The sequence below is a fragment of the Anas platyrhynchos genome, chromosome 5, assembly GCF_047663525.1.
Source record: "Anas platyrhynchos isolate ZD024472 breed Pekin duck chromosome 5, IASCAAS_PekinDuck_T2T, whole genome shotgun sequence".
In the NCBI taxonomy this organism is placed as follows: domain Eukaryota; kingdom Metazoa; phylum Chordata; class Aves; order Anseriformes; family Anatidae; genus Anas; species Anas platyrhynchos.
Window position 1 is genome coordinate 64,570,611 of NC_092591.1, and position 9,861 is coordinate 64,580,471.

The 9,861-nt window shown below is 36.8% G+C and overlaps 1 protein-coding gene across 6 annotated transcripts in view; it reads left to right on the forward strand.

The window, feature by feature from the left end:
* The window catches only part of LOC140002678 (uncharacterized), a 55,919-nt gene extending 49,409 nt beyond the window's left edge, over positions 1 to 6,510 (forward strand). For 3 of the 6 annotated variants that reach the window (XR_011809878.1, XR_011809877.1, XR_011809879.1), the window contains 2 exons: positions 3,865 to 3,939; positions 4,915 to 6,510. The gene's annotated coding sequence lies outside the window, so the exon portion shown is untranslated. Of the gene's footprint in view, positions 1 to 2,232; positions 2,364 to 3,864; positions 3,940 to 4,914 lie in introns of those variants that run through there. The other 3 variants (XR_011809880.1, XR_011809882.1, XR_011809881.1) reach the window with 3 other exon arrangements.
* Positions 6,511 to 9,861: the final 3,351 nt, after the last annotated feature.

Below are 9,861 nucleotides of genomic sequence, written 5' to 3' on the forward strand. Positions count from 1 at the left end.
TCTATTATGCAATATTATTATAGTCAGAGGATAAAATTAGGCATACTGTTTAGTCTTTGCTAAAGCTTTAAGCATCAGATCACAAAACTTTTCAGCACTCACTTTCTTTAAAAAAAAGTTAAAGCATTTTATGTGCTTCTTTATTTTAATGGTTAAATATAACATGGTATGTCAGTTGCTTACCATGTGGGTTTCTCAAAAGCTTGTAAGCAAAGAATAATTAAAATTTAGACTTTCTGTTGCTTGTCCAAGTGAATTTTTGGATCTAGATCTGATGTTCAGCTTCTTTTGCTCATGTGATTTAATCCTGTCATACAAATCTACAATTATTAGTCTGTGTGAGCTGCTAGTTTATGTAAAAGATCTAGGCATTGGGTTTCATGTGAGAAATAATCTGTCCTTGAGAGCCTGTAAACTGGCAGGTTAAGTGAGGTCTAAACTGCAACAAAGCAAATATTAAAATATAGATGTCTCAAAAGATTATAAAGTTCCGAATTAATTGGTACATTGAATTGTTATGCTGTCAATTTCTGTGTGCTCCCCTTAGCGTTTGTTCTTTCTTTAATTACATCTAGTGTTGAATGTTTTTTTGAGTAGCATTTAAACATAGAACTTGGGGGTGGGGGAGAAAAGTATTTTTAGCTGAATTAAAGTGTTGCAGAGAAAAAGTGTGCTTTGTGTGTTTGTTTGTTTGTTTTTCCCCTAAAAATGAAACCTCTAGTTTTTAGATGAAGATTTGAAATCTTTTGGAGACGAATTGTGAGTATTTTGGAAATGACAATTTTCACAGGAATTACCACCCCACCCCCACTTAAAACAATTCTGCACAGGGCCCTTTTTTTTTTTAGTTTTCCTTTCTTTTTTTTTTTTTCTTTGCTAGTCTAATGATGCTCCTAGATAACTGCTGCAATACATCTAATATAAAAAACTGCCAAAACTTCTTGATCCACTTATGATCCTCACAGAATACATTAAGCTGGTCTGTTAATTGCAAGACAAACTCTGTGGATCAAGGTTGTTATTGCTATTTGAATTCCTCTGGTTTCACTCCGGTAAAAGCCATCTGCAATGACTACTCCTGTGGTGGTGTTTTCCAGAGTGCCTCAGAGATGGTCCCATTGATTGGCAGCGCTGTAGTACTGGGCACTTCTGGAGAATTTATGCCAGTTAGAGCAGCCACTCAGTGTTTTTTACTTAATGCGTGCTATTCTGTCAGGCCTATAATTTACAGCAAATTGAACATATTTCACACTCCATTTGAAAGAGTGTTCCATTGTTAAAAGCTTGTATCTTCTCTCACTTTTTGTTGTTCATTATGATGGTTTTTGAGCTTTTCTTGGTACCAAAGGTGGTGGATTTAACTTGCTTCTTCTGTATTATAGTTCCAGTAGAATTCTTGTTATAAAAGAGCAAGTCTGATTTGCATTCCCTCTGAAGCTGTTTTGACGAGTAAAACAGAGTAAAACACAATGGTTTTCTATATAGTGCTATTCACAGTGCTTCAGGCCACGTTCTTGACACACAGGAAAAATAACTAACAGAGGGTAGGTACTTTGAGCTCTTCTTCCTCCTGTTTATGTGGTGAGTATTTATAGGGTCCCTGTTCAGATCTGTATAAGGCTGCATGAGATACTGCAAAAATCTAGAGTTCTGAACTTAGACTGCCTGTCCCTCAAAGCTTCAGACAGTTACATTTGAGTAAGGATCCACAGAAAAAAAAAAGAGTCATATTTACTCAGAATTTGTCTCAACAATAATGTAAACCTGCCTTAAGTTGCATCACATGTGGTCTGTTTTTCTGTGTGGGCAATGAATCTTTGTACCCATTTTTCCTTCTAATACTGTCAATGTGATCTAGTCACTTCAAGGAATTGCCTTCAGTGAGCTTTATTTGTTCTTTTTACCAACTTTGCAGTACAGTTTTCTTGTTTAATATATAGTCTCTTCTTTGAATTTCTGTCTGGTGCTGTACTTAGTACTATGAAACTAAATCCCCTTTATCTTTTGGTATCAAATTCTTTAAATCTAATTATATAACTTTCTTTAGTTTTAACTTCTTGCATTCTGTCCCATATAGGCCTTCCTTCCTCACTCCTTGGTTTGGTGCAGAAATGTGTCCTCTCCCCTTTTGCTCATTGCAGAACTTGGACCAGATGGAATCTTGTTCTGTTATTAGAGGAGATGGATCCAGAAAGGTTGTCTTCTACCCCTTAGCCTTTGTGATCTCTTCTTGTTCTGTTTAGCTACAAGACTCTACTCCCTTGTGCTGTGCTGCCTATACAAGTCATTCCTAATTGCTCTGTTTCTTTGATGACCTTGACACAGGAATGACTGCTGCTTCAGTGGCCTGGCTTCGAGCACTGGTTAGTTATCACTGTTTGTGGCTTAGGTCTGTTTAATCTGATGCGACGCTTCAGGCTACTCAGGTGGCATCACTCTCTCTGTTTATGTAATTTTCCCTAGTATGGTAAAGTAACACACGAAAACAGCTTTTTTGTAATCAACTATCTATTCAAATATGTCACATTCTCATTTCAACTGATGCAGCGTTCACACCCTTACTGATTTCAAAGGAATTATGTTGCTATACTTTGTTTTTAATATGCTTTTGTGATTGTTAGACTGTAATTGTTTTGGTGTGGCAACTTAAGTAGTCACACAAAATTGCCTTGGGATGTTTGCAACATCTGCATGTTTTCAGTACTTGGTTCGTAATCTCTTTTTACTTTTCTGTAACTGCAGGACTATTTTTTTCCACTTTTCAGGCTACTTTTAATTGCAATGAGACAGCAGTAGGCTTTTGACAAATTCTATCTAAAAAGCAGACTTATACTTCTATTCTTAGACTATTTCTTGAGCTACTTCTTAAACTTGTTGAGATTGATGTATTTTCTGCTGCAAAGAAGTCTCTCCTTAAAATAAAAGTGTGGTACAGAAAGAATAGCTGCTTTTTCATGCAGCTCTAGCTGCCAGGACTGAGGTATAAAGAGTTTTTTTTTGTTTTTTTTTTTTTTTTTTTTTTTTTTTAAAAAAAAAAAGCAGCTGCAACTGGCTTTCAAAGGATTCAGTAATCAAGAATTGCTTTTCCTCCCCTCTGCTGAGGAAAATTCTGCTTGTAATTATAGCACACCCAGTACATCAAGAATGCCTTTTTGTTTTTATCTAAGTTGTCTTCCAGGTTTCCCTTCCAAAATGTACTTATAAAACTTATAATTATCTTCAGCTAATATAGCTGCTATTTCTGTCTCAGAAGGAAAGATCTTTCTGATATTTCACATCTCAAGTCATGTTCATGGCTTAACTAGCTCCATTTTCTCCAATGCAGTAATTAGAAGAGATGTGTTTTTACAAGGGAATATTTCAGCATTCTGCTTGATTTCTCCTGTATGTTTTAAATATACTCTGTTATTTGATATTGCTCAACAAATATGGTGTCAGGACTACTCATTTTAAGCCTTGCTTATCACAAAAATGAGCTCTGAGGTAATTTTCCATTTAAAACAACCGGTTAGTTTGCTGCCTGCTTTAGGGAAATGTACCCTTTTTCTTACTGTAGATTGTTAGGATTATACATAAATTCTCAAAACTGGCCATTGGTATTTCTCAAATTGGCCTTTGGTCTTTCACTAAAGAATGCAAAAGACCCAACTCTTTCACCGTCAAGAGTCTCAACCGTTCTTGGAGGAAAACAAAAAAAGTGGGCATACATTCCTTCACTCACTTCATATGCTTAGTTATGACACTGATCCCCACAGCTGGTTGACCATTTAGTAATTCATAATATTTATAGCAAGTGCACATGCTGATTAGACATTAAATTTTGTGTATGCAGATGAAATATCTCATTTATTGCCTCTTTGATAGGTTGATCCTTCATGCCTGTGGGAACTGCGTTTGTGTATTGAAATTCTGCTTTTGGATAGTGCCATTGGTCACTTGGTAAGGCTTCCTTTACCACCATAGTAAGCTCCTACTACTTTAAGGAAATTTTGAAGGAAAAATACTATTTGCTTATGGAAAAAAATATTGGGTGATTTATTCTGAATATTGAAAACAAAAACAGGCATTTATGCTGCAGTACCTGATACTATGCATGTTGTTCTGAAACAGAAACAACCAGAAACTTGATTGAGTAATGAGATTGTCATTACACTAAGCCCTCATTAGTTGTTATGCATGGAAAGCTATGTGCTGGGAAGGTTCATTTCTTAAAAGAAGGTGGTTACTTATTCTTGCTTTGCTGTCTTACCTTTTTGTCTAAAGATTTGGAATAATGCCAATAGTTTTAATTACTTCAGTATCCTTTGATACATTAAATCTGTTGCAGATCGGCAGAAATATAGGTATGTTGTTTCCTTCTAAACACTTGAAATAGTGTCAGGAATAGAAGTCAGGAAATATTCTGGGGAAATTCCTTAATATAGACAGAAAAAAAGGTAATCAATTGCTTTACTTTTAAAGTGAAATGCAGTGCATTTGAGTACTGTACAGGTGGCTGCAACAAAGGAAAAATTTTTGTCAAAGCATACAGGTAGTTATCGCTAAACCTAGGATTCGCTTTTCTTGGAGCAGGAAGATTGTAAGACAGTGGGAATGAGCAGGTGATGGAATCAGAGCTTGTGATTATATATTTTAATTTGGCTAGCTATGGAACAGTGTCTAGCCGTAACGAGTATTGTTTTAGTTCCCAGCAGGGATTAGAAGTAGTTCAAACTTGGAACTTCTTTCAGGAGCACCTTGGATACCTTGCAAGAAGTTTATAACAGTCACTGCACAGTTCACCTGTCTACTTAGCCTCCTCAGTTAGTGCCTATTAACAACTGATGGGTTGGGAGACTCTCCCATGCCTGCTAGACTTCTGTACCGATTGCTGTCTGAATGTCTAACAAAGATTTTGATTTATTTAATTATCAGCTTACAGAGGGAGACTGGATGTGGTAAGAGCTAGTAGCTGGAGGAATATGATGGAAACTGAAAGTGCAATTTTCCCTAACCTTGTCTCAAGACTCATTGCATCTAAGATCAAGGAAGACAGGAGGCAGAGTTAGTGAAAATGGAGCTGGTGTGGAATGGAAGCTTTCTTCCCAGTCCAGTCAGCCAATAATGGGCTAAGCAGCAGCGTGGCTGGTACCACTGGGAGCTTGAGAGGAAGATGGGGAATAGCGTTACAGAAGCCTTTTCTTCATTCTTACGTGTATAGCTGAGAAGACTGGGAAAACAGTGCTGGTGAGCCCAGGGAGCTCCCACCACTCACTGAAGAAAAATGTACCTGGGATTCTCTGCAGCTTCTCTCTTTTTCTTTCTTCACTCAAGTGGAGAGAAAAGTATGTGTGTATATGAAGAGATGAGGAGATAAATCAGGAAACAATGTCTTGTTCACATACAAGGGATCTGCTTCTGTCTTATATGTAAAAATGTCATCGATCTTCAGGTAGCTTTTCCACAGTTCAGCTCTTTTTGACCAAAACATAAGAGCTTCCTTGTTTATAGCCTCTTTTTCCTGTAAAATTAATTGATATTAGGAAATTGAATGAAGTATAACTAAAGATAGTTTAGTTTATCTATGACAATAAGTACTTGTGCAAATGTTTTATCAGAAGCTTGCTACTTTTTTAATGTAAAATCTTCAATTGCTGCCTGGTTTAATACTTAAATCTAGGGCAAGTACTTTGTTGCAGTGTAACAACTGTGATGGGAGCTCTTTTAGGACAAATAAATGAAGCTGTGACACAATTTTCAACTCCATGAAAGTCCAGTGCTGATGTTATCACACATCTGTATCTTCCCAGGGACCTGTATAATAGAAGACAGGTATATCTTTCTAAATATTCATAACATGAATGTGCTGCATGAGAGGTTTTATCTGAGTTAAAGATGTCTTAAAAATAGCGTGAAGAAAATAAGACTGTCTTTCCACTGGATGTCACTGTTAGCTTAGATCTGTGGTAGTTTAATACTAATGCATTGTCTGTATAAGGCTACTGTCTTTTTTTTTTTTTTTTCCATAAAGTTTTAAAGTGGTTTATTTAACCTCAGAGCTTTAAGAAATATTACTATCATTTTTTTTTTAAAAAGGGTAGTGCTTAAAATGTTAATGATATGTGGAGTTAGGTTTTACTTGCATGTTTCTAGTATATTTCTGATTGGGATTAACTTGTTAAATGATACTTAATAATATAGGGAACTAATGGATACGATTCTTTGGTATTAAGAAAATGTATTAATATTAATCTGGTGCAAAAAAATCCCCTTTGTATGGCAGACCTGCACGCAGTGTTTTCTTATGTTTAATCTTTGCTTATTTGGTTGTTGCCTAAAGTTGGATTTTTTTTATAGAACTAGTGAATAATAAAGACAAAATTGCTGAAACATCATCTTTTAGATATACGATTGTGGACACACATGGATTTTGTCCTGAAGCTTTGTAAATTCAATTTCTCATAAATGGTGTGCTTTTATCCTCAAAAGATAGACTATATGCTGTATTCATTAACATTTGTTCATATTCTATTTTTAGCAGTGAATAAAATAACATTTAATAAGAGGGGAAAATGTGACTTGTCAGACCTGCCTTTCAGAAGAAAAATCTAACTCCAATGAGGTAAAAGAATTAGTGCTTTTTTAACTGGACCATAGAATCCTGGAGTGTCTTGGGTCAGAAGGGACCTTGGGTTGGATCACCAAGTTCCAACCCCCTGCCATGAGCAGGGACACCTTCCACCAGACCACGCCCCATTCAGCCTGGTCTCGAACACTTCCAGGGATGGGGCATCCGAGGATAGCTTTCCTTTTTCTGTCTATGGGAAAAATATCCCAGCCTGACATAGTGTTGCTATTCACTAATCCATGACGTTGTGGGACTTTGAGTTTATAGTTTACAGAATGGCTTCCAATGACTTCAGGGAGCATTATTCTGTGGACCCAGAAGAGATGTCCTTCCACAAACTGAAGGATGTTCCAGCATACTAATCCTCTTTCTCTTTTTGAGAGCTACTTATTGCCCTTGGAACAGTAGGAGTTGTCTGGATTGTGGTGTGATATTGTGGGACCGAGAGGATGCCAGTGCAGTGTTTGCATCTCCTAATCCTCTGCAGAGCCTCTGCATACATGGCTGTGTTTATCTGTTTCAGCTGGAGCATGCACAAATGAAGCCATTCCTTTCTACAGTGTGAAGTGACATGTGGGAGCCATAGCTGTTCTACAGTCCCCAGACAAAACAGTGGCTGGCATGGCATTGTCAAAATTATATTCCTTTCTGTCACTTGCTGCCATTTTATACATCAGTATACAAAGGAGAAAATTTGACCCTAGTAAATATACTCGTGAAAGCCATTTTAGGTTATGCCATTGAGATAAACTGCTCATGAATTTAAGTGATGTTCTGTAATGCTCCATTAGAAGCAGCAATTTAAAATATATCACAGTTGTTTTTTTTTGCCTGTATTCCATTAAGTTGTCACAGGATGCTTCTGGTTTTCTGGAGTTTTATTTTGCACTACTCCACAGGGTCACACAGAACTGTACACAGCTGTCCCTTTATAATTACTTTTCAATGACACAGCTCAAATAGTTGGGTCTTTGGCTTGACAGTAACCATATCAGCATATATTGACCACAAATAAGCTTTGAAATTAACATTCCTTTAAGGTGATTTGTGAAGTTCATGTCCTTGGTACTTAAATATCAAATTACTGTGATTCAAAGTCAGAGCAGAGGGGACAACGCTTATATGGATGCGGGAACTCCTCTCCCTTTCCCATTACCACATATTACAGTGAACACTTCAGTAGCCGGAAAGTGAAGCACAAAGGCTGAGTTTGGAAGTTAAGGTGCTATGATTGCTTTTACTCCCACAGAGCAAATTTCTGTCCTCTTTTCATTATCTTAGAAAAACTTTCAGCAAAATGATGAGTATTTGACTTGCACTAACTTGAATTCTTAGCATAGGTTATGATCTAGCAACAGATTATTTGTAAGGTAGATTTAACTCCTGGTATTATTTTGAAATACATTTCTTTTTCCATCTTGCACTTGGAGTAGCTTAAGCCTTCAGAGTTGTTCTCAGAAGGTTCAACTGGGTCCTTCACTAAAAAAAAGAGTTGAAATATGGTCTGATCAAAGCAGTCGTTTACCAATGAAAAGTCTTAAATATTTAGGCCTTTCTGTGCAACTGTTAAAGTTCCTCTCTCATTATTTTAATAAGACATTTAATATGTGTGGGAATAGAAATGTTGTTTTTGCAGAGTTACATTGTTTAGAAGGAGGGAATGTGGTACTGAGATATGCTTACAGTGATAAGAAAGTTTAGCAGGCGACCTAGTAAAATGCAGACAACCAGTCTCCTTAGGACAATTAGGTGAAAATCACGGTGTCAAGTCAAGTCAGATAAGTGAAGAAACATTACCACTTCAAGCAGTAAAAATGTCAAAAGAAATTTGAAATTTAACAGGCCGGCAACTGAAGGCCTTGCATTGTTTGTGAAGCATCAGATAGATTGTGAACCTGGATTACCCACTCAGTGGGGAAACAGGGGAGGGTCCTGCCATCAAAAGGTATATAAACTGTGTTTTGGAACTAGTAGATGCGCTCTCTCCTGCTTGTGGGGCGCCCGCCATTGCAATCGCGAATAAATTACTACTTCACTGAGATCCTCGCCTGAGCCTAAGTGATTGGCTATGGAGTGTTTCTCACATATGTATGATAGTAATCCTAAAACCCTATTTTTATTCTGTCACTGCATCCTCTTCCATAATTGCTTACTTTTTAGGATGTGTGGTTGTTCTATTTTATCCCAAATGTATATTTACAGTAGGCATTGAAATGCAAAATTTTAATGGGCTTGATTGCATGATAATCTCATGTCATTAGCTGTCATCGTTTTCCTTTCAAAGGGCAGAAGTTTGTAAATATGATCACTTCCTCCTTTTCTTACCCTCCCCCTGAAAAAAAATGGAGACACAAACTAAATGTTGTATTACAACTACACAAAATGTTTTTTTCCACTGTTTTTTATAAAGGGAAGCTCTTGAGGCGTTGTTCCCATTGCATTCGGTATACTTACTACATTCATCCATGTGCTCATTCAGTCAATTTTTGATTAAAAAAAAAAAAAAAACAAACAACAAACAACTCATTTATTTCTTTAAATTTCTACATTGAAGACAAAACTGTGCATGACTGTTGATAAAGAAAAATGGTTGGTTTCAAGAGAATGTCACAGATTATGCTTGGTATTTGCTTTTGTGCTGAAATAGCATCCCTTAATGTGTGAGTATTGTCTGAACCATGCCTGAGGGAAGCGTAAGGAGCTGCAGTCATGCAGGCCTGGAGCTTAGCTGCAGACCCAGCAAAGCTTTCCAATGTGATCATGTAGATCACTTGTTCCATTAAATACCGCCTTTCGTTAGGTTTGATTATGCTTCAGTAACAAGGTTATTTGGTATTCTAGACTATAACTCGTTTGTTCTTGTTTTAAACTGGAAGAAGTTGCACCCTATTTTTGCAGTATTTTTGAGAATGTGAATTCAGCTGCAGTAGTAGCATCAGTGGACTATGTTTAGGTAGTGGAGAAAACCACACTTATTAATATTTATTTGATATACCTTCCGGAGAGTGGCTGCTTTTCCTGAAATAACCAGATCAACAAAGGCCTGGAAGAGAATGAGGGCTTAAAATACAGGCTTAATAAAGTTCATAAATAGATGCTTTAAACCAGGGTAAATAATATATGTAAGGATTATGTCTTATCTCTTACTTCTCTAGAAATAAATGGCAAGAATCTCCCTGAACAGCAATAGAAACTAGATTTTTTTCTGCCCGAACCACACGATTCATAAATAAATGCTGGAGTGGCATTTAGAT